Source organism: Taudactylus pleione, unplaced genomic scaffold (assembly GCF_031769625.1).
Source record: "Taudactylus pleione unplaced genomic scaffold, aTauple2 ptg000573l, whole genome shotgun sequence".
Classification (NCBI taxonomy): domain Eukaryota; kingdom Metazoa; phylum Chordata; class Amphibia; order Anura; family Myobatrachidae; genus Taudactylus; species Taudactylus pleione.
Window position 1 is genome coordinate 7,398,087 of NW_028284975.1, and position 24,787 is coordinate 7,422,873.

General features: G+C 43.4%; 1 protein-coding gene and 1 pseudogene across 1 annotated transcript in view; both read right to left on the bottom strand.

Annotated features, from left to right (window-relative positions):
• The window catches only part of TACR3 (tachykinin receptor 3), a 242,313-nt gene that overhangs the window by 160,531 nt on the left and 56,995 nt on the right, over positions 1 to 24,787 (bottom strand). The window lies entirely within an intron of this gene.
• LOC148481593 (uncharacterized) lies at positions 3,934 to 4,538 on the bottom strand (annotated as a pseudogene).

Genomic DNA, 24,787 nt, shown 5'->3' on the forward strand with positions numbered 1-24,787 from the left:
GAGAGGCATGAGGGGTGCATTGCTGGGAGATGAATAAGTCTCATCAGACTTACCACAAAAGGTCAGAGAGGCATGTGCTGAGATCTGACTGGTGGAGCTCATCACATGCTTTTCTGACCCGTGGATATCAGTAGCTGCCTTATGGGAGGGATTCATCAGAGTAAGGCAACAGTGCCTGCTGGACATGTGTAATGTTTGCTGAATGCTGAAGAAGAATGGAGTACCTTGTAATGAACAGAAAAAGTGAGGTATGTATTAAATTGGATACACATATACACCAGTATGTATGTGACATGTCTGACCTAATTATTTTAGGGAAAATGAGTTTGCATATATTTTTATCTTGACCATATTTTCCAACTCACAATACATACTATTGACACCTCCTATATTATTAGGACTAAACAAAAGCAACTTAAATGTGCAGCTATTTACATCCTAATGAAATCTGTCATTTTTTGTTGCTTTATGGTCATTATAAGGTGAATTCTGAGCATGTCTTCCTCTTTTAGGTGTAACCAGCCCAGCATAGTGTGTGTAGCGGTGTCTGATAATAATTCCCATGTGTGGAATGAATGCAATGTGTACAGCACCTACTGTGCTTAACTTAATGCATTATTAGTTGTTACATGAATTGGTGGGTTTGGAATTCCCTATGTCTGTACTTGGAGTCTGATTTTGTAGTCACCATATGTGCGTGTTCATGTCTGTACATAGGATGGCCAGATGGAGCACAGTAAATGACATTTTATATGAATATTTGTTTTTTATCCTTGAATGTTTTTTTGTGTTTTATATCTACAGAATATTTGCAGTGGTCATGTGCAGAATAATTCAAGTACACAGTCTGGAACGTAATCCCTAGAGAAGGAGGTGGGCCCTCAGGCAGTGGGTTCCACCGGGGATTGCCCCTGAACCCCTGTGGGCCAGTACAACCCTGCAAACAACAACTCCTGGTAGCACATGAGTAACCGTCCTCCTCTCCCAGCATTGGTTGGATAAATTGTTTGTACAGGGATTCACTTTAGGCAGAATGTGTTCCTGGAGCTGTGCAGTAGCGCTGTGTTAGTGTTGTGTCTGTGAGTGATGAGATTGGGAGACAGCAGTGATGTCCGTATACAGAGGCCAAATCAGCAAAAGCAAAGACCCCTGATCTCTGTCATCAGGTAGGTGGTGTGGTGGGTTATTCCGGCTGCCCCTGAGGTGGCGACATTCTGTGATTTAGGGGAGCCAAAATGAAATGATATCCTTGCCCCCCACCCCAAAAAAATGCAGAACCTAATACAATTTATAAGTGTCACTCAATGGTTGCATTATTTAACAAATTGCATAACAATTAGCTGCCACTACAAAAGATCACCACTTGTAAAAGCATTTTACGTGCAGTACAAAATTAACTTGAACTTAGCAATATGATTTCAACAAATATATTCTGTTTTAAAAGTAAGTAAATTAGTAGCATCCTTTCAATGTCAGCAGGTGAAATGTTATGGTCTGCATTTAAACATTGTGTTCCAGAACCCACTGCAAACAAGCTGTAGGGAGGATGTGTCCAATGTAGATATGTTTATTTGGAAAGGTTATAAACAAGGGACATTACTAGTCTCAGTTTATAGCAATACAGATATCTTGCAGTGTATCTGTATTAACTTTTTAGAAATTCTGACCCAAAAGAATAATCCACAAGTAGGTTTGAAAAAAATCTACGAATCAAGTATATTTTCAAGAACAGAACATATTGCTTCAAGAAAAAAATAATTAGATTGTTAGATGAGTCAGTCTTAACTATTATATACTTGAAAACATTGCCAAAATATACTTTCTAAAGTGTCTATAAAAAGATGAAACGGCTGCCAACAAATTTCCTTGAATCTATGAAGACTTCTAAGATAATTCAAGGATGTAATTTGCCATCCGCTGTGAAACTTTCTACTGCTTGTTGTTTGTATCTCATCCTTATCTGGAGTACTAAGGGGGCTATACCGTATACAGAAAGCTTTTTGAACTAAGAATATTCTGTTCATTACTGAGAATTGACAGACGTGTCTTGCAAGGCAACTGTACTTTTGTATTCACACTGAAACTTTATGTTATTCCCTAAGCTTTAATATACTGTATCACACAGGCTGATTAGCTTCAGAGTAACACATGAATGACAGTAAATCTATAAAACAGCAGGTACCAAATCTGTGCTACATGTATCCTAAAGAGGCATGGTTCAAGGGTTACTTCAGTCTTTTAAATGTAACTCAAAATAGCCCTTAATTTATAAATGATGGATAAAGCACATACAATATTAAACAGAAGGGGTACTGTTATTTTACCACCATTACACAATGTACGTGTCAAGGAATCCAGGTAGAGAATACATATTTTTCTGTGGTGTTATAATTAATAACAGGTGGCTCAACCAATGTTTAATTTAATAATCCATTTAGGAAACAACGTGTTAATTCTTAAGCTCAATTGTTTTTTTTTTAAAATGGATACATTTATCAAAGCATCGGTGGAAATATTTGAACTGTTAATTTTATGTTTTAAGATTATTGGTTTAAAAAGATCAAGAATGCAGTAGTACAATGAGATGTTCCATTACATTTTATTGTATAGGATGATTACCATATAAATATTATAGCAATGTACCATGTTAGCATTTTATCAAACTGAATAACATTAATGTTGAAATAAGTCTGGTATTTTATGAGTTCAGGTACATTTATTTTGGGTGTCTACCATCCGGATACCCTTATTTTAGTGGTGATTTTAAATCAAACATTAAGAAAATGAAAAGTGGTGGTGTTACTCAAAGATTCTGTCTATTATTTTCTAGGATGCAATAGGGAAATGACTGGTTGTTAGGGGCAACAACACCACTTTTCATTTTCTTTTTAAAACCTAATATAAATATACCCCTAATGTTTGCTTGTTTGCTTGTAGGAGCTCAACATACAGAATGCTCCTCTGACCCTTGGTGCTTAGACCCAGGGAATTGAGGCTAAGCATGTAGGACCCATCCAGTCAGAGGCAATCTCTGCCTGTGCAGGGAATCGCTACAGCGATTTCTGCCTGATTCCATGATATTCGACGTGTCATATGATCAATCCTGTATAAATTGTGCATTTTTTAACTCAGATACGATCCGATGCGCCCTCAAGCAGCTCATAAATTGGATTGTATGATCAGATGTGCAGCACATATTATCCGTCGTAATCGTATGCTGATTGTGCCGTGTTTTTCAGCATCCGAGCCCCATCACTTGAGTGACAAGTTCCTGTTTACGTCCACTGCAGACAGCGCCCGAGCGGAGAGGAGCAGCATCGTGAGCAGCAGATACGATTGTGCAGGTATATATAGTATTTTCTGGCCACTTGTTTCCCATACAAAGCCGACTGGCCACCAATATTTTTCATATGCATAGCGGCCATTGCTTTGAGGCCCTGCACACACTGACCACCTCTGTTTGCCCAGCAATGGCCACCCCTGTTTGCCTAGCAATGCTCATTGGCCACCTATGTGCCCAGCAATGGCCACCATCTACCTATTGTTTCCCCAACAATGCCAACTTTGGAGTTGGAGTACCAAGTCAAAAATGTACAGCAACAGACAGAAGCGAAACAAGGCCTTACTTGAGTTGTCAGAGTATATTAAGCCATATCACAAGGATGCATCGTCCCTAGTGTGGGTGCGCAATAAGATACAGAATCTGTTTACAACCTTCATCAAACAGTACAAGAAGGCGGAGGATTCAAAACGTTCGGGAGCCATGACCAACAGCATATTCAAACCCACGCTATGGTATTATGACCTGATGATGTTCCTGGTGCAGCAGGATCCTGTGAGACCTTCTGTACATGGCTGAGTCAGAGGAGTGCAGCCTGCTGGAAGATGATTTCCTGGAATCAGCAGAGACATCAGTGGTAAATTCCAACATTTTCAGATTAAATCTTCTTGCCACGGCACTGCACCATCCCCATTAAAATAGGCCATATATTCCTCTCTGACCTTTTTGGCAAGATAAGTCCCAGTTTCCCTAACTGCGGGTACCGCCACTGAGGGGAACGGAACAACCTCTTCCGGATTTTCGGGGTCTTCAACTGCAGGTGTGCCCAATAATTATTGCTGGGTGGTTTTCTTGCGCAAGAAGTTGTGCAGGATACAGCAAGCCGTGACCACCCAGTCAATCTTCTCCACCTTTAAATTTATGGGGGTATGCAAAATCCGGAATCGGTTGCTCAAGATCCCAAAGGCGTTCTCCATAATACACCTTGCACGAGATAGGCGGTAATTGAACAACCGCTTTTCATGAGTCAAGGCCCTCTGTGGGAATGGCTTCATTACATTTTCATGAAGGACGAAAGCCTCGTCAGCCACAAAAACAAAATTCAGCCCATGTTTTGAAGCCTCCACGGCAAATGAAGGGTGTTAGTGGTGAGCCTCTCGTAGAATGCCACCTTCTGAAAGGAGCCACCGTCGGAAGAATGGCCATTCTTCCCCATATCTACAAACAGGAACTCATAGTTTCCATTCACCACAGCCATCAGAACAACACTGAAGTATCCCTTATAGTTATAGTAGTATGACCCAGTGTGGCAGGTGGGTTAATTCTAATATTCTTGCTGTCGATAGCTCCTCCGCAGTTAGGGAACTGCTAATGGCTCTCAAACTCAACTCCAATGGCTTTCCACTCTTCCATGCTTGTAGGGAACTGTGACAGCAATTGAAACAAAATTAAAATATGATATTTTAAAAAATGTTCACTATTTACAGACTTCAGATATCCCCAGCAGCCCCGACCTACACAGTGGAGAAGATAGTGTTGCGACTCCAAACCCCACCCCACCAATTTTCAAAAAACAAAGGCGGAAAACCAAAAATTAAGAAAACGAAGAAGACCCACTACTTTTCCGGGCCAGAGAGGCCTTATTGAAACCACCGGATGAATATGACAACTTTGCGGCCTATGTCAGTGCAGCGGTGCGAGCAGTGGCAAACGCAGGATTTTGAAAGGGGGGTTTCCAATACCTGGGTACAAAACCAATGGCAAAAAATCTCACCAGATACAGGCAGCACTCCTCGGGTACCCAATAATCCAAGCTTGTTAATCCATTACTGTGCAATGTTTCAGATGAATTTATTACATATTTCGTCAATGACGAAATATGTAATAATTGCATCTGAAATGTTGCACAGTAATGGATTAACAAGCTTGGATTATTGGGTACCCGAGGAGTGTTGCCTGTATCCGATTATATGTTCAAGACTAAGCGGTCTGCTTAGTTTTTAGGATCTGCACCCCGGCTGTTGAACTTTTTTATTTGGAGTCTACTTGTCTATATTTATTTATGCAGAGCTTTTCAGCTCCTCCAACAAATAAAAAGGCGGCACTGCAAACATACACAGTGACATATACATGCACACAGACACACACTGACACACACTAATAAAGCCTACACACACACACACTGACAAAGCCGACACACACACTACAAAGCCTACACACACACATACACACTGACAAAGCCGACACACACACTGACATATACACGTTCACAGACACACACTGACACAGACACACACTGACAAAGCCGGCACACACACTGACAAAGCCTACACACACACACACATTGACACAGAAACACACACTGCACTGGCAAAGCCCATACACACTGACAAAGCCTATATACACACACACTGCAGACACACAAACTGCAGTGACAAAGCCTATACACACAGGCACACACACTCACTGACAAAGCCTAGACACACACTGACAAAGCCTATATACACACACACACTGCAGACACACAAACTGCAGTGACAAAGCCTATACACACAGGCACACACACTCACTGACAAAGCCTAGACACACACTGACAAAGACACACACACACACACTTTACTTAAAAGACTATACACACAGACTAACACACTTCATTGACAAAGCCTATACTCACAGGCACACACACACTGACAATCCCTTAGACACACACTCACTGAAATACACACTGACACAAGCGCTGGCATGGCTAATTAAAGATCACCTCTCCGCCCCCACCGGGTCCCCCCACATATAATACATTACACGCACCTGTGGTGCAGGTCTGGGAGAGAACGTCGGTCACTGACTCACTCACCCTCAGCGGGCTCCGATATCTCAGCCCTTCCACAATGGTAACAGCTAGATCCCCTTCCGGTACCATGGGAACTGCCCAGGAAGAGCGGCGCGCTACCGCTACAGCTCCCCCTACAGCCAGCTCAGCCAGCAACAATCAGGTTCTTTAGAAAAAAAAAATGTAAGCTGCGCTGCGATGGAGTGGCGTGCAGGGGGGGGTTTCTAGGTGCTCGGAAACCCCCCCTGCGTGCGTGTATGGGTGCGAGCAATGGTCCAGGACCAAAGAATACAATTTGAAAGACTGACATCCGACCTCATATTTAAAGCAAGGCAATGTCTACTGACATCGGACACTACCATTATTACCCCGTCAGTAGTTCCATCCCTCCCTACACTCACCATGAAAACACCCACCTACTATTCATCCCAAACATACCATCCACCAATGGAAAACTACCCACCCTACCCTCCTGATACCCCACCACCTCCACCTTCCAAACTCAGTCCCCACCTTATGCAGTGCCCCCAGTAGTGCCCACTATTCAGTGCCCCAGTAATGCCCCTTATATAGTGCTCCCAGTAGTGCCCCTTATATAATTCCTTATACAGTGCTCCTAGTAGTGCCCCTTATGCAGTGCCCTTATACAGTGCCCCCAGTAGTGCCCCTTATGCAGTGCCCTTAGTAGTGCCACTTATATAGTGCTGCAAGTAGTGCCCCTTATGCAGGGCCCCTAGTAGTCCCCTTATACAATGCCCCCAGTAGTGCCACTTCTAAAGTGCTTACAGTAGTCTCCCTTATACAGTGCCCCAGTAGTGCCCCTTATCCAGTGCCTCCAGTAGTGTACCTTATGCAGGGCCCCCAGTAATGTCCCTTATACAGTGCTCCCAGTATTGCCCCTATACAGTGCCCCCAGTAGTGCCCCTTATACAGTGCACCCAGCAGTGTCCCTCATATAATGCCCCTTACAGAGTGCCCCCAGTAATGCCCCGTATGCAGTGCTCCCAGAAGTAACCCTTACACAGTACCCCTTATACAGTGCACCTTATGCAGTGCCCCTTATACAGTGCCCCCAGTAGTTCCCCTTATACAGTGCCCCCAGAAATGCCCTTTATACAATGCCACAGTAGTGCCCATTATACAGTGCCTCTTATCCAGTGCCCCCAGTAGTGCCCCTTATGCAGTGCCCCAGTAGTGCCCCTTATGCAGTGCCCCCAGTAGTGACCCTTATATAATGCCCCTTATACAGTGCCCCCAGTAGTGCCCCTTATGCAGTGCCCCCAGTAGTGCCCATTATTCAGTGCCCCAGTAATGCCCCTTATATAGTGCTCCCAGTAGTGCCCCTTATATAATTCCTCTTATACAGTGCTCCTAGTAGTGCCCCTTATGCAGTGCCCTTATACAGTGCCCCCAGTAGTGCCCCTTATGCAGTGCCCTTAGTAGTGCCACTTATACAGTGCTGCAAGTAGTGCCCCTTATGCAGGGCCCCTAGTAGTCCCCTTATACAATGCCCCCAGTAGTGCCACTTCTAAAGTGCTTACAGTAGTCTCCCTTATACAGTGCCCCAGTAGTGCCCCTTATTCAGTGCCTCCAGTAGTGCACCTTATGCAGGGCCCCCCCATAATGCCCCTTATACAGTGCTCCCAGAATTGTCCCTTATACAGTGCCCCCAGTAGTGCCCCTTATACAGTGCACCCAGTAGTGTCCCTCATAGAATTCCCCTTACACAGTGCCCCCAGTAGTGCCCCTTATGCAGTCCTCCCAGAAGTGCCCCTTACACAGTGCCCCTTATGCAGTGCCCCTTATACAGTGCCTTCTGTAGTGATCCTTATACAGTGCCCCAGTAGTCCCTCTTACATATATAACACACAGACACACACAACACAAAACACAATACTTACCCGAATCCCCGCTCTTGCGTCCGCCGTCATCTGCTCCTCCCGCTCTGCACTATGGGAGAGACATCATGACGTTTATCCCTTCAGTAAAACAAACACGCCGATTAGGCGGTGTGTTTGTTTTACTGTGCAGTGTGGATTGTACGCAGGGCCTGATACAGCAAGGATCGCTATTCTGCTTATAAGCACGCAACACAGTTGCTAATTTCAGCGGTGATATGCAAATGTTTGCATTCGCATTTTGATCGCAGCCTAACATAAGGAAGCCCACTTCCCTTTACTCACATTCGTATACTAGGGCAACATACTGTAGCAAAATAATTGATAACATAGAGTAACAGCGGACCCATACGCACAATTAAGGCAGGTTAGACCTCACTCAGGAATTGCTAACTTCAGCGCACGCTATGAGGCCTCAGGCAGCATATGGTATCACAGTGGATAATTTATGCATGCCCACGGCGTTGAAATGCACTGGCTTGCCTGCGTTTGCCCGACCACCCCGTCACCACCCACAAACGGCACTTCCTGTCAATCACTGGGTCTGCAGTTCCGTTCACAGCATCTGGTTTGTAAACACGCACTGCGATGCATATGCATGCGCAGTGCAAAATAATCTGCCGACTGCATGCATATTAGCAACTGCAATCCTTGCTGAATCAGGCCCTCAGTGCGGTCGGCACTACACACTGACACCACTGGCTTCTGCTAGCGCTCTATTATACAGATCACATGGTCGGCTATTTTACCAGCATTTGAGATGTTTTCACTGCCATTTGGGTCCTGCTTGACATCACATTCACTACAACTGTTACAGCCAACCAGTGCACCACAATACAGACAGGTAGGTATGTTATGCAAGATGACATACAGAATGTCAACATGTACAAAATGTTGACATTGAACATGGAGATCCCTGTAAGTTTGAGAGCCATTCCTGGATGATGACTAAGTGACTGAGTGAAAGATACAGTTACTACTGGCACTGGTAGACATGTACCATTGGACATTCTATGCAGCCTTAAGGTAGCTGTAATGTACAATTGTGTAGCCAATGTGTTCCGAGGATTAGAGTCACAGCTGATGGACATCTCAGTAGGAAGCCCATCAGCTGTGGCATTACCATAAATTTGTAGTAGTGGCTGCAACGAAAGTCGCAGCCACTACTGCACCTCCATCAACCTCTAAATCATGCCTTGAGGGAGGTATTTAGGGGGTTAATGTACATAAATTCAATTATTTGGTGATATTGGGGCTAATTATTAATGCAGATTATCAAAGTTATGATTGTTAAAAGGTTAATAATATTAATTACATTGAAGGATTGTTATGATTATGGTGAAGTGGTTAATAGTTTTTCACAAATGGTTAATTATGGATGAGGGAATTATATTGAAACATGATCAAAAATACTAAAAAGAAAGTTGAAAAAATGGACTGGATTGGCACTGTCAAGGAGCAGTTGGTTCAAATGGGAGTATGTCAAGCTCTTAACAAAATACAATAAGATAAATAATAAAAAGATTGAACAGCGCTATTATCAGTACAATATAGTGTGATATACCTGAATAATTATATAGCATCCTTGGAGACAATGATGTAAACAATCTATGCATATATAAACTCACAGGCTAGGTCAATTGGATGAGTAAATGTTTGATCAGAATCGTAAAAATATAAACATATTCTCATAGGCTCTTTTATCTAAAAATTCCCATACGGCTTGGTTTAAAATGCAAAGGTATTTATTAAAACATAGAAAACAGATATACTGTATGTAAATAGAGGTGGATGTTGGTCCAATTTGTGGACCAATAGTGATGAAATCACAATTGGTGCATATTCACTGTTCATAGGATAAAAATGAAGTTGATTCAGACCCAGACACTAAGATTTGATAGGAGCTGATTCAGACCCGGACACTAAGAAGCGTTCACTAGTAGCTGCCGATGGTTTGCATTGTGCCCATGTGTATGCATCGCAGTGTGTGTGCGTGAACCACTGCGAAAGACTGGGAAGCGTTCGCTCGCTGAGCATAGACAGCCCAGCAGAGTGAGTGACAGGAGAACCTGTTTGTGGGTGGTGACAGGGGCAGGCCACTAGAAACGGGGAAGTGGAGGTGTGAACGCAGGCGTGTCTGAGCGTCTCAACGCTGTTTCAGAGGCGAGCATAGTTAACAGGCAGCGTCATTGTGCACATCACCTGGCTGGTTTTTACACTGAAGTGCTCACAGTGCTTGCCGTGGGGTATAGTCAACCTCAAGCGCTGCGAGTGCTCCCGATGTTACCCGATGTACCGATGGTTGCATACACTTCCTGGAGATGATGTGCGCAAGTAGGCATCTTAAGACAGGCTGGTGGGCATCTGCATACACAAAGCGATGGTACGCCAAGACAAAGTGGGCGTGCTTATGCCTTGAAGTGCATTCGCCTGCCTTGCCATCACTTGGCCGAATTTGCATACTCTGAGAACGAACGTACGCATCTAGCGAGCGGATCTGAATCAAGTCCATAGTGAAAAGCAGCACTCATTGAATAAAATGGAGTCAGTTTCAGGGCAATCCGGGTTAATATCCAGCAAACAAAGTGTAAGTTACCAGCCTTTAGGAGCACTCCGTCTCAACATGAAGCTAGAAGTCCTGCTTTTTCTGTAGTAGATGACAGTGTATACGGCCGAGAAGTAGATCGAAAGGTGCTTATCTCTAGTCAAATGTAATGTTTTTATAATTACACATTGACAGATTTATGGATATCGTACGTGTATACTGCTGTACTGCCAGTTGCAGACTGTCTGTCTATTCTCTTCAAATAAAGAGCTCTCTTATTTTCTCCTAACCCACAAAAAGTCTATTTTTTCTAACATCTCAGACATTCTGAACAAAAAACATTTTAAGTCAATAGGGGGTCCTGTTCCATTGTAAAATCATATGTTATTATAGCACTGGGATTTGGATTGGAATCTATACAAAATGGTAAACTTCTACCATTCCATACAGGAAAATATAAAATCTTTCATTTCTCTATTATTATGCTAAAGTAAAATGCATATAGTGTCACCATAACAAAAACATACATGATTTTAAGAAGATACAAAAGAATAAAAAGAGAGCATTTACAAGGTTTAGTAAGTACAGTAGCAATATATGTAACAGTTAATTTTTAATATAACTGGTAATCATATATATAATGGTGGTTAGAACTGCTGACAGAACATGGAGCTACAGTTAGACAACTCTTCCTGGATATGGGCCCTGATTCAGAGCCACCCGCAAAAAGCGAGCACTCGCTCTGAATCAGGGCGGCCGCTTTTTTTTTTCTAGCCGGCCTCCTGGCCGCTCGCTATGCTGTGGGTGACCATCGGGCTTGCAACGAGCCCATTCTGGTAGGGTCTCGTCTGCCGCAAGCCCCAGTGAGCTTCCTGCTCTAATAGAGCAGGAAGCTCACTACTGACATCACTTGTGATGTCAGTAGGGCCGCCCCCAAACGGCAGGCGTTCCTTCGGGAACGCCTCCATTTGGACAGCCACCCCACCTCCCCGCCTACAAAACGGGGCGAGCTGTCGATCAACATTGACAGCCGCCCCATCTTGTAGTGAGTCCCACAGCGAGTGATTTCTCGCTCGCTGCGGGGCTCGCGCACACGCAGTGCGCACTGCCCGACCATCGACCCGCTTGCAAGCACATAGCGCTTGCGAGCAGGTCTGAATCAGGCACATGGTTAGTATAGTATTTCAGTATGCACAATCCATAGAGATTGTTAACAAATGTGTTTATTGAAATTAAAATGATAAACTATAATAAAATGTAATGCACTATAACTTTTTTTTTTCTGGAGTTTAAAAACTTCCTATGTTCAATAACAGTGATATTATATTAAATTCATGAAAATTTAAAAAAACACCCTTTTTATTAACATTTTTGTTAATACAATATATACTAGTAAAATTTTAAAACATAAACATCACCCATGTGAATATGAGGACTTTCATCTTTCACCTTTGTGCATTTAATGAATGGTTTTATTACACTGGTTAAACTGTTTCTATCAGTGCACTTTTATCTATAAATGGCACTATTAAAAGTATAGTCTGACACAAAGTTTCAGGATGTGTCAGAATATTTCTAAATCATTATTATACTAATTCTATTTGATTTTCTGGTGGATATGGTTTTATTTGTATATTTTAGTTTTTACATCCTGTTTTGTGATAATTTTTGTTGGGTATATAGTGTGCGGATATGTATCCAGTTCTCCATTAGATTTATGTTGTGCGGACCCAGATGGCACCTATGGGTGTGCACTAAGATATCAGTATTATTTTGGAACTGGTAGTATGTTTTCATATATACATATATGTTTTGATTTTAATGTCAATGTAATGTGTATATTGGCTTCAAGTAATTTCTATGTCTGCCATGAACGATATGTTGTAATCTTTATTTTTGTTTGGGTGAAATTTTAAATATTCAACAAAAATTACTCAATTTAAAAAAAAATATATATATATATTATTATACTAAGGAGACCCAGGACCACTCAACATCTTGAAGTTTTTTTAAACGTCTTGTCCTAAAACATGGAACCTAATTTTTACATGTTAGTATATAACTACAGCAAGAGTATAGTATTGGCTCAATACTTCAGTTTGTTAAGAGGTACTGTAGATCATCTCAATTAAAGACTAACCAAACCCCTTTATTACCAGTAAACTTGTAATTTTTCTTCTATTTGTAACCTAAACAACAGTATAATAACAGTATATTATTAGTGTAACTACAGTATTGCTAATTATATGGTTGTTAATTATATTATAAAGATAAACACATAATGAGGCATATGAAGTATACATTATTTAACTGATTGGAAATGTTATCATCTGGTTTGTGGTTAATATATTTATACGATGCAGTGATAGTGACAACTGTAGAATGTTTTTGCTTTGACACTTTTAACAAATACATTTACTAGATATTAACAGATACATATGTAAATATCAAGCTTTTTACAAGTATACATTCTTTAAAGTACATTTTTTCATGATAAGTAATGATCAACATTATATGGGAATCTACCTTAATACGTAATTATGACTAAGATAATGGCAAAAGGGGACTCATTGGTTAGGTCCTCAATTTGGTTCAGTCCACAATTGAAGTGAAAAGCGAAGCCTTTAAATTATATATGAGAGATCATGGAAACATTATAGAGTACCAGGATCCTAAGTCTAATGAAGAGAACAATCTGTATCTCTACAGTCGGCTCTCAGTTCTCAGCACGCTCGCAATTATTTTACTACTGTAGATAGATTATGGTAAATCTTGTAGTCTCAACTGCAAAAGTATTTCTGACCTGAAATCTCCATCTGTATATAGAGTGGATAGTGACTTACCCAACTTATGATATTATGAAACTATTGGTGGGAAAAACATAAGGAGTGACACAGGCAGATAACATAATGGAACAAAGTCTGATGCAATGTGGGGATGCAGGACGATATAATAATGGGGCACGGCATAATATAATGAGAGGGCATAGACTGGGATGATGTAGGAGCAGTGGCGTAACTAGGGCAGGGCGAGCGGGGCACATGCCCTGGGTGCAGGGCTGCCAAGAGCTGTGCCCGGGTGAAAGGGGGCATGGCCTAATCACTGAGGTGTGCCGCTTGGAGCCCCTCAGCCCGGAGTACAGCCAATGGGGGGTGTGATCAGCATGATCGCTCCCACCATAGGCATAGGAGACTGCTCCTTCTGCTGCTTAGCAGCTGTGAGCAGTCTCCCACTGCAGCCCAGTACACAGCAGCATGTGCTGGGCTGCTGTGATGAAAAAGGGAGGGGGGGCAATGCCAGACCCGGGCCCCCGCCATGCCCCTCCAGCAAGCCCAGACCCAGGTAATTTATACTCGCTCCCCCCCTCCTGGCATCCCTGACTGGGCACCATGGCAAGCCCTGCAGAGGGGGTGCCGCTGGCCAGGGCATTGTACCCGCACGCCCTCCCCCCTACCACCATTGTGTCCTTAGTCAGCCCTTTAACGAGCAGGCAAGTGTGCCTTCTAGCCTGCTGCTGGCTTGGCTTCCTGTAGGGGGAGCTGCAGCAGAGGCTTGCAGCCCCTCCTAGGCAGACTTCCTACCAAGCTCTATCCTCCTCCAGACTAGAGCTGCTGTGTGCACCGGGTGAGGAGTGATTCTTCCCTCCACGCACTCTCCATTGCGCTGCCCGCTCACCATGGGTAAGTTCTCGGTGGTGGGGGGATGTATTGGATGGCTAAACTGCCACGGGAGGCAAGGGGGTGTTCATTTTTTATTTGGGGGGATGCTGGCTGCATTTGTGTGTGTATAATTGTGTGTCTATATAGGCTTTGTGTGTGTGTAAGTGTCTGTCTGTATAGGCTTTGTGTGTGTGAGTGTCTGTACAGGCTTTGTGTGTGTAGTGTGTCTGTAGAGGCTTTCAGTGTGTGAGTGTGTGTCTGTATAGGCTTTGTGTGTGTGTAAGTGTGTCTGTATAGGCTTTCAGTGTGTGTGTAATTGTGTGTCTGTATAGGCTTTCAGTGTGTGTGTAAGTGTGTGTGTTTATAGGCTTTGTGTGTGTGTAAGTGTCTGTCTGTATAGGCTTTGTGTGTGTGTGTGTCTGTACAGGCTTTGTGTGTGTAGTGTGTCTGTAGAGGCTTTCAGTGTGTGAGTGTGTGTCTGTATAGGCTTTGTGTGTGTGTAAGTGTGTCTGTATAGGCTTTCAGTGTGTGTGTAATTGTGTGTCTGTATAGGCTTTCAGTGTGTGTGTAAGTGTGTGTGTTTATAGGCTTTGTGTGTGTGTATATTTGTATGTCTATATAGGCTTTGTGTGTGTAAGTGTCTGTCTGTAAAGGCATTGTGTGTGTGTGTGTCTGTAGAGGCTTTCAGTGTGTAAGTGTGTGTCTGTATAGGCTTTGTGTGTGTATGTGTGTCTGTATAGGCTTTCAGTGTGTGTAAGTGTGTGTCTGTATAGGCTTTGTGTGCGTGTCTGTCGGTATAGGCTTTCAGTGTGTGTGTCTGTCGGTATAGGCTTTCAGTGTGTGTAAGTGTGTCTGTATTGGCTTTGTGTGTGTAAGTGTGTCTGTATAGGATTGTGTTTGAGTAAGTGTGTCTGAATAGGCTTTCAGTGTGTGTAAAAATGTGTGATTGTAAAGGCTTTCAGTGTGTATATAAGTGTGTGTTCGTATAGGCTGAGTGTGTGTAAGTGTGTGTCTGTATAGGCTTTGTGTGTGTGTGTCTGTATAGGCTTTGTGTGTGTGTCAGTGTCTCTCTATAGGCTTTTATGTGTGTGTCTGTATAGGCTTTGTGTGTGTGTCTGTATAGGCTTTCAGTGTGTATGTAAGTGTGTGTCTGTATAGGCTTTGTGTGTATGTAAGTGTGTCTGTATAGGCTTTCTGTGTGTGTGCGTAAGTGTCTGTCTGTATAGGCTTTGTGTGTATGTGTGTCTGTATAGGCTTTCAGTGTGTGTAAGTGTTTGTCTTTATAGGCTTTCAGTGTGTATCTGTATAGACTTTCAGTGTGTATGTGTGTGACTGTATAGACTTTATGTGTGTGTAAGTGTGTGTCTGTATAGGCTTTGTGTGTGTGTAAGTGTCTGTCTGTATAGGCTTTGTGAGTGTGTGTGTATAGGCTTTGTGTGTGTAAGTGTGTTTGTGTAGGCTTTCAGTGTGTAAGTGTGTGTCTGTATAGGCTTTCAGTGTATGTGTGTGAGTGTGTGTCTATACAGGCTTTCAGTGTGTGTCTGCATAGGCTTTGTGTGTAAGTGTGTGTCTGTATAGGCTTTCAGTGTTTATGTAAGTGTGTGTCTGTATTGGCTTTCAGTGTGTATGTAAGTGTGTCTGTATAGGCTTTGTGTGTATGTAAGTGTGTCTGTATAGGATTTCTGTGTGTGTGTAAGTGTCTGTCTGTATAGGCTTTGTGTGTATGTGTGTCTGTATAGGCTTTCAGTGTGTGTAAGTGTGTGTCTTTATAGGCTTTCAGTGTGTAAGTGTGTATCTGTGTAAACTTTCAGTGTGTATGTGTGTGTCTGTATAGACTTTGTGTGTGTAAGTGTGTGTCTGTATAGGCTTTGTGTGTGTGTAAGTGTCGGTCTCAACTGCAAAAGTATTTCTGACCTGAAATCTCCATCTGTATATAGAGTGGATAGTGACTTATCCATCTTAGTATATTAAGAAACTAATTGGTGGGAAAAACATAAGGAGTGACACAGGCAGATAACATAATGGAACAAAGTCTGATGCAATGAGTGGATGCAGGATGATATAATAATGGGGCAGGGCATAATATAATGAGAGGGCATAGACTGGGATGATATAGGAGCAGTGGGGTAACTAGAGCAGGGTGAGCAGGGCACATGCCCTGGGTGCAGGGCTGCCAAGAGCCAAGCCGTACTTGGGTGAAAGGGGGTGTGGCCTAACTGATGGATGCGTGACCACGCCCTCTTGGGAAAAAACAGAAAAAAAAACATTTTAGCAGTGCCGCTTGAAGCCCCTCAGCCTGGCGCACAGCCAATGGCGGGGCGGATCAGCATGATTGCTCCCACCATAGGCATAGGAGACTGCTCCTTCTGCTGCTTAGCAGCTGTGAGCAGTCTCCCACTGCAGCCCAGTAGACAGCATGTGCTGGGCTGCTGTGATGTAGAATGGAGGGGGGGTGATGCCGGACCCAGGCCCCCGCCATGCCCCTCCAGCAAGCCCAGACCTGGGTAATTTATACCCACTCCCCCCCTTCTGGTGCCCCTGCCTGGGTGAAATGGCAAGCCCTGCAGAGGGGGTGCTGCTGGCCAGGGCATCGTACCCACATGCCCTCCCCCCTACCACCATTGTGTCCTTAGTCTGCCCTTTAATGGGCAGGCAAGTGTGCCTGCTAGCCTGCTGCTGGCTTGGCTGTCTGTAGGGGGAGCTCCAGCAGAGGCTTACAGCCCCTCCTAGGGAGACTTCCTACCAAGCTCTAGAGCTGCCCTCTGCGCCAGGTGAGTAGTGATGCTACCCTCCCCGGCACTCTCCATTGCCGCTGCCCGCTCACCACAGGTAAGTTCTCGGGGGTGGGGGGATGTAATGAGGATGCACAAGTTGTTTTATGTGTGTACTGCTATAATTAAGTAGCAAAAACTAATATAATGAGGAGCCACATGGGCAGCTGATGTAAGAGCACAGCTTGGGTTACTGTGAGGTACCTTAATGTCATAAACACCACAAAAGTGTGATTTGTGCAGTATGTGTTCACAGTGATCTCTTGCATACACATGATTATATACAAATAATCTACACTCTGATTCAATTTTGCACGATCCCATTAACCACTTCTCTTACAGATGGGTCCACATACATCTAGCCTCCTGGCTCGTTAAACAGCCCTTCTGGTCACATCATGCCATAGCGTGACTCAGTAGCTCTGAGCTTCTTTTCGTGTGTCTTTATACCTTCTTTTGTGTCTTATTTGCATATAGATAGCACAATCAGCTTCTGCTGATTAAAATGATATGCATCATGCCTATGTTCTATGAGCGACTGTGGGTGTATCTGCATGCTAAACACTAAGGGGTAAATTTACTAACAATCGAGATAGGTCGAGATGACCATCTCAGGTGATTTATTGATTTTTTTTCCTGCTTGAAAATTTACTAAAGGCAAAGTCGGGTGAGTTAGAGAGAGATTTCTCTCATCTCACTCGTAAAACTCGGGTGAGATAGCAATCTCAAATCTTATCACCATCGGGCCAAATCGGAAGTACTTTTCACCAAAAACATACATCTCTCAAACTTAACAAAAATCGGGATGACAAGCTCGTGTGAGATAGGAGCAAACTCTCTGTCAAAATCACATTTCAAACTCTCAACCCCATGAGCTGCGAGATGGTCAGAAACATACACAAATCATTGTGATTTGTGTATGTTTCTTTCTGTAAATGGTTAAAATAGGGATAATTTGTAAAAAAAAATATGTGAGGTCCCCCCCCAAAAAGACTAACCAGCCCCAGGCTTGCTAGCCTGTCCTGATTCTTAATTTACAGGGAAAAATATGTGTAGAGTTCCACTGTTAATTACGAACCAGCAACAGGCAGCAGTGACAGAGCTGGTTTTAAATATACGGAGAAAAAAAATTACGTGAGGTTACCCCTATATTTAAAACCAGCCCTGCACACTTTCTAACAGGGGACTGATGCCACAGCCAGGGGTGACCTTTCACCGGGCCCCCCAGCCGCAGCATCAGCCCTGACCGTTAGTCAGCCCAGGTCAGGGATCCCTGGGGAGTTGGGGACCCCCCCAATAAAGGAGTCATCCTCTCCAGGGCACCCCTGGCCTAGGCTGATAGCTTGGGGCTATCCCCGCCAGCCCTGGGTGGTGGGTGGCAGGTTGATAGTGTTAGGTGTAGTGTAAAAATTAGATTTTTCCTCATTGTCTTTACAGTGGAACTAAAGTTCCCAGCAAGCCTCCCCCGCATGCTGGTACTTGGAGAACCACAAGCACCAGCAAGCGGGGCATTAAGGGTCCACTGGTACCTGTAGTTCACCTGTAAAGAAATGGTTAATAAAACACACAACACACCATGAAAATTAAGCTATTGCATCCATAAACACACTTACACATACTCACCTGTTTCCAGATGTTCATGTCCCCTTGTCAACGTAAAGCATGCCATCGAATTACCTGTAAAAAAAGATCCAATACTCATCTTTATGTCCCTCTATGTTCTCCGCAGAAATCCAATACATGCCCCGGATACAGTGTAACAACATGCTTCTGCATGCTATTACACTGCGCTAATGTCAGCTCGTGGGAACGAGTTGACTTCAGTCCTGGGCCGCCGTCCAATCAGCGGCGGCTAACATTAGCAGCCACTCATTGGCTGGGACCCACGTGGAGGAGCCGCTCATTGGCTAAGCTCACATGGGTCCCAGCCAATGAGTGGCCGCTAATGTTAGCTGCTGCTGATTGGCCGGCAGCCTGGGACTGAAGTCAATTAGTTCCCACGAGCTGACATTAGCGCAGTGTAATAACATGCAGCAGCATGTTGTTACACTGTATCCGGGGCACGTGTTGGATTTCGGCGGAGAACATTGAGGGACATAAAGGTGAGTATTGGATCTTTTATTACAGGTACTTCGATGGGATACTTTACGTTGACAAGGGGACATGAACATCTGGAAACAGGAGAGTATGTGTAAGTGTGTTTATAGATGCAATAAAGCTTTATTTTCATGGTGTTTTGTGTGTTTTATTAACCATTTCTTTACAGGTGAACTACAGGTACCAGTGGGTCTTTAATGCTCCGCATGCTGGTACTTGTGATTCTCCAAGTATCAGCATGCGGGGGAGGCTTGCTGGGACCTGTAGTTCCACTGTAAAGACAATGATGAAAAATAGAATTTTTACACTACACCTAACACTATCAACCTACCACCCACCACCCAGGGGTGGCGGGGATAGCCCCGGGCTGTCAGCCTAGGCCAGGGGTGCCCTGGAGAGGGTGACCCCTTTATTGGGGGGGTCCCCAACTCCCCAGGGATCTCTGGCCTGGGCTGACTAATGGTCAGGGCTGATGCTGTGGCCAGGGGGCCCAGTGAAAGGGCACCCCTGGCTGTGGCATTAGTCCCCTGTCAGAAAGTGTCCAGGGCTTGCTTTAAATATACGGGTACCTCACATCATTTTTTTTCCCCATATATTTAAAACCAGCTCTGTCCCTGCTGCTTGTTGCTGGTTCGTAATTTACAGTGGAACCCTACACATTTTTTTCCCTGTAAATTAAGAACCAGGATAGGCTGGCAATCCCGGGACTGGTTAGTGTTTTGGGGGGGACCTCATGTCATTTTTAAAAAAAAAAACATTTATCTATTTTTTACAAGTTTTAACACACAAGCAGCCAACACATATGTCACTGATATGTGCTGGCTCCTATCTCAGGAGAGATTTGCAGAGGGAAAACACTGCAATCTCAGGTGAGTAATCTCCTGCAAAACTAGTTACTTGGGAGAGATATCTCCTTCTGCTTTACCATCGGCAAACTTATTTAGCCTCAAATCGCCTGTTGGTATATTTGCAAAAAAAAGTGATTAAATCACCTAAATTTTGGCGAGTACCAGCAAGATAAATCACTTTGAAAATCGGGACCATCTTGAATCTTAGTAAATTTACCCCTAAGTTACAGTGTTACAGCCGCTGACACTTACGTAGCATTTCACATTCAGATACACCCGCTCTCGCTCACAGAACATAGGCATGCTGCATGTCATTTTAATCAGCAGAATCTGCTTCTAATATCTATTCACATCGTTGTGCGAGTAAGATGCATTTGTAGGTAAAAAGATGCACAAAATACACTTGGCGCTTTCGAGTCACACTGAGCTCTCACGTTATGTGTAGTGCGACCTGTAGCGCACAGAGGATAGATGTATGTGGGCACATCTGTAGGTTGTGCTTAAGCTGTTTTGAGACTTTAAGCTCATCATATTCCAATAATGTTATAAGTCATTCTTCTGTGCAGTGCCCATACAATCATACCTTATTTTTTAAGAAGACTTTGCATTTTCAAAAAAAATCCAATGGTTTGATTTATAACCTGACATGGTAAAAACAATCTATAAAAATGTCCAAAAAAGTGTATTGTGTTTTTGTTATTCAAAATTGCACAAATGAAGTGCAAGCAAATGTGTATGGCTAAATTTTTCTTATTTGCAAAAGCAAATAAAACTAGACACAAAAATAAAATTGTATCTCTTTCTTAAAGTACACACTAATGAACATTATTGTATTATGGCCATATCTAATCGCCCCCACTCCCAAACCCATCCCATCTACCTTGATGCAATCATGGAAAAGTGCAAAATGTGGTTAAGTGTCCTATGCAAATGCTGTTTCCCAGCAAATTTGCATTCCACCGATTTATTAAACTCAAAACTGACGCAATCCCATCGACAAACCAAACTTCGGAATAAAATTCACCATCAATGTTTTGGTCCATTAAAAGTATAAAAACCACAGTTTTACAAAGTGGAAAATTCTAAAGCGTTCCCTCTTTCAAACATGTTCCCCATAAGTAGTTATTGACTGGTTGTCACCAGATAATGAGTGAAACTGTACACAAATAAGTTATAATTTCCTTAGATGGGGAGAATCGAATGCCTCGTTTTTTTAGTTTAAAAAGGTGTTCACAGAAAGAAATATATTTTATAGGTTAAAATCACAATACACATGTCACGGCCAGGGTTTCTCGGCATGGTAGTCACCAGGTATAACCTGTGAGGTCATTATGGCGGGGGGTCTCTGACAGCAGTGCTGGTGTTTGGCGAGGGGCATTGGCTGTGCATGGTTCTGTGTGGGCACATTGTCACTAGGCCTGGTGAGGTCTGGTGGTGTTTCCGTTCCATTGGCATGGGCGCCGCCATCTTGCCTGCGGCCATGTGATTCTGGCTGTCCAATCCTGGTAGGTTATGTGCTCATTCCAGCCAGTTACAGTGCGGCACTGAGGCACTGAGTATTTAGGAAGGTCCAGAGCCTTCCTTCCTTTGCCAGTGCAACGTGTTTCTCAGCTGCGGCTGAGAGAGTACCTATGCCTTACCTGCCTGCTTGTCTGTTACGCTACTAGCCTGAACCTTGCCTGCTCCAACCTGCTGGATTTACCCTGCACCCTCCACATACCTTTCACCTGCCTGAGTACCTGAACCTGCTGTTCCCTGCACCTTGCCTCCCTTCACTCCCAGCTGGACTTCATTACCACAGCCTGCATTTGTTACAGCTCACCATACCTGCACTCGTTACAGCTCATCATTCCTGCATTCAGTTACAGTTCATCATATCTGCATTCTGATACAGCTCACCATATTGTTTACTGGACTGTTCCTGCCTGTCACTATCTGGACATTTCTCCATTAACCCCACTAATGTTATCAAGTGCACTTTATTGCTATACCTGGACTTTTTATTTGCCAATCCCATGTCTTCTCAGTCACTTATTAAAAACTCCACTTTTTCATTTAAGTCTGCTTCTGTGTCTTCTACTATCACCACCCCGGGTCCACAACAAATTCAGAACCTCACAACACATAATGTCAAAAAATACATATTTAATAATATAACACCAGAAAAAATATAATATATACGTACATGTCAATCTTCCGATATGAGCAGGTATTTCCAACCTGGAAATATACTATATGATAAAAAATAATTTTGTGAACTCCTTGTGACAATGAATATATTGCTGTAATCCGCCTTGCATAGCCCAAACTTGGGAAAAATACTGATGTATATCCTCTGTATAGTAACAATTAACCAGATACAGCGCTGTCACTCTAACCACCCCTGGTATGTAGCAGTTGAAAGTACCATTATATTGGAATCGGTATGAAATACCACCGGCCGCATGGCCGGCGGTTTGATTCCCGGCAGCGCCTGGCCGACCACAGCAGAGTTCTAGCAGCGGAAGCCCGACAGCGCTGGAAATCCCAATCGTTGATAGGTAAGTATTGACTAACCTAACCTAACCCCCTAACCCTAACCCTCCTTAGGGGTGCCTAACCCTAACCTCCACCCCAAGTGCCTAACCCTAATCCCCCCTCTAAGTGCCTAACCCTAACCCCTCCTTCCCCGCTGCCTACACCTAAGTCCCCCGGGGGGTGCCTAACCGTAAGCCCCCCTAGGGGGCCTAACCCTAACCCTCGCTCCCCCTGGCCTAAACCTAACCCTCCCAGGGGGGTGCCTAAACCTAAGTTTTCCCCCCGGGTGCCCTAAAACTAACCCTCCCCCCGCGGCTGTCCGCTCGCGGTGCCCGGCATCCCTTCGATCGGGATGCAGGACGCCGTTCTACATCTAGACGCCCGGCATTTCACCCTCAGGAAGTTGGCTGCCAGTATAAGGCAGCCGGCTTCCCGATTGTATACCATTATATTGACTGACAGTCCCCACTGGGTGAAGCGGCACTAGGTTCAATTAGTACAGGGGGGATATAGTCCTTACCGCTCCCAGTTTCCACATATCGGGCCAGTCGCACAAAATAAGTCTGATGCAGGAGGCAGTGCGCTGGTAAGATGGTCCTTTGCTGACAATTAAAGGATAAGTTCCCATTCATTGATGTGTTGCTCATCTGTTGGGAATAGTGGTTTCTTCAGAAGATTTAGGGGGTGATTCAATTGCTTTGTCGCCCCCTATCTTCCGTCTAAAGTGACGGGAGATCAGGGTGCGATATTTAATTGTGTTTGGGTCGCCATGCATATCGCGCCAAAACAGATGGGGTTTAGCCGCGTAAAGTGGTTAAACCCATCTAAAGTCTTGCCTTGGGCACCCAAACCCACATTTAGGTGCCCAAAGTGTTATCGCACATTTCAGCTCACAGCCCCGGGGGCAGCGAGCTGAAATGCTCCTGCGGCTGTACGCGCCCGTACAGAGCAACAATTGAATTGCTCTGTTAGAGTACTTCAGAGGTACTCAGTAGGAGCAGCAATTAAATATTGATTATGTAAATTTAAATAATTGTTGCCTTCTTTTAAATTGTAATTTTGGTTTATTTGTTTAAAAATGGTAGGTTTTGTTAGGTTACCATGTTATTCTTACACATTTTAAGTGTTTAGCTGTAAATGGCAAAAAAATAGCATAAAAAATGCAATATCATTGTCAAGTGCAGACTTTATTGTGAAAACCTGAATAGAGAATCCTGCTAGTTACAATTGTGTAAAGGCAGATTAATGGCAAAGCAAGAACCACAAAGTGTTTATTTGTGGTGTTCAGAAAAAAAATAAATCACAATTGCTGTTCATTGACGTTCTCAAAATTTTAAGAAAAAACACCTTTTTTTGGGCCATTTTGGTAAAATGTTATTTAATGTGTTAAATGGAGCAAAAATACTATATTTTCTGAAAATGCAATTCCTGCTGAAATAAAAACAAGGTATAATTTGTTTGGGTACAACATAAACAAATTAGTGATATTTAATGTAAAGATTTATTAAATTTTTAAGTCTATAGGGGGTCCACATTCATCAGCTGTATCCAGAACCATCAGTTCCACATTCATCAGCTATATCCAGAACCACCAGTTCCACATTCATCAGCTGTATCCAGAACCATCAGTTCCTCATTCATCAGATATATCCAGAATCATCGGTTCCACATTCATCAGCTATAAAAACTGTTGATACTGTATATGGCCTCAGCACATGACTGAAAAACAATCAGCAGCAAAGGGATTAAAAAAAAATGGGGATAACTTTTCTCCATGTAATACATGGTGAAAAAAAGTACAGAATGGAGGTTTAGGGGTGCAGGCTTAAAAATATAGCCTGCAGCCCTGAGAGTGTCCCCTAAAAGTAATCTGTGTAAAAAAAATAAAAAAAAATCTTCAGGACACCCCAAAAAATGTACTTTCATTTTGGAGGTGAAGAAAAAAACATTGGGGAACAAAGTTTTAAAGTAGCGAAATTGATTCAGGGAGGGTTCCCATGTATGCGGCAGGTGTTTTCTAGAATGCGGCAGGTAGCGGCAGGTGCATTTTTGATGAATTTAAAAAAATGGCTTTAGGGACTTAAAAATATGCTTACACCCATTTTCATGTACCCCAAATTTGATGGGCATAGTTATTTAAAAAAAATAAAATAAATGCTATTCTTCACCCCTTCTTCACAGGCGCATTTATACACCTGCCGCGGCTATTTAAAAACCCGACTTACCTTTCCACGGGCCAAAACGGGGGTACCCATAGTGATTCCCCATGTCAGGACATCTTTAGGGGGATGCCAGGATGATTTCCCGAAAATTGACAAGACTTTTCGATACTTACCTTTCCA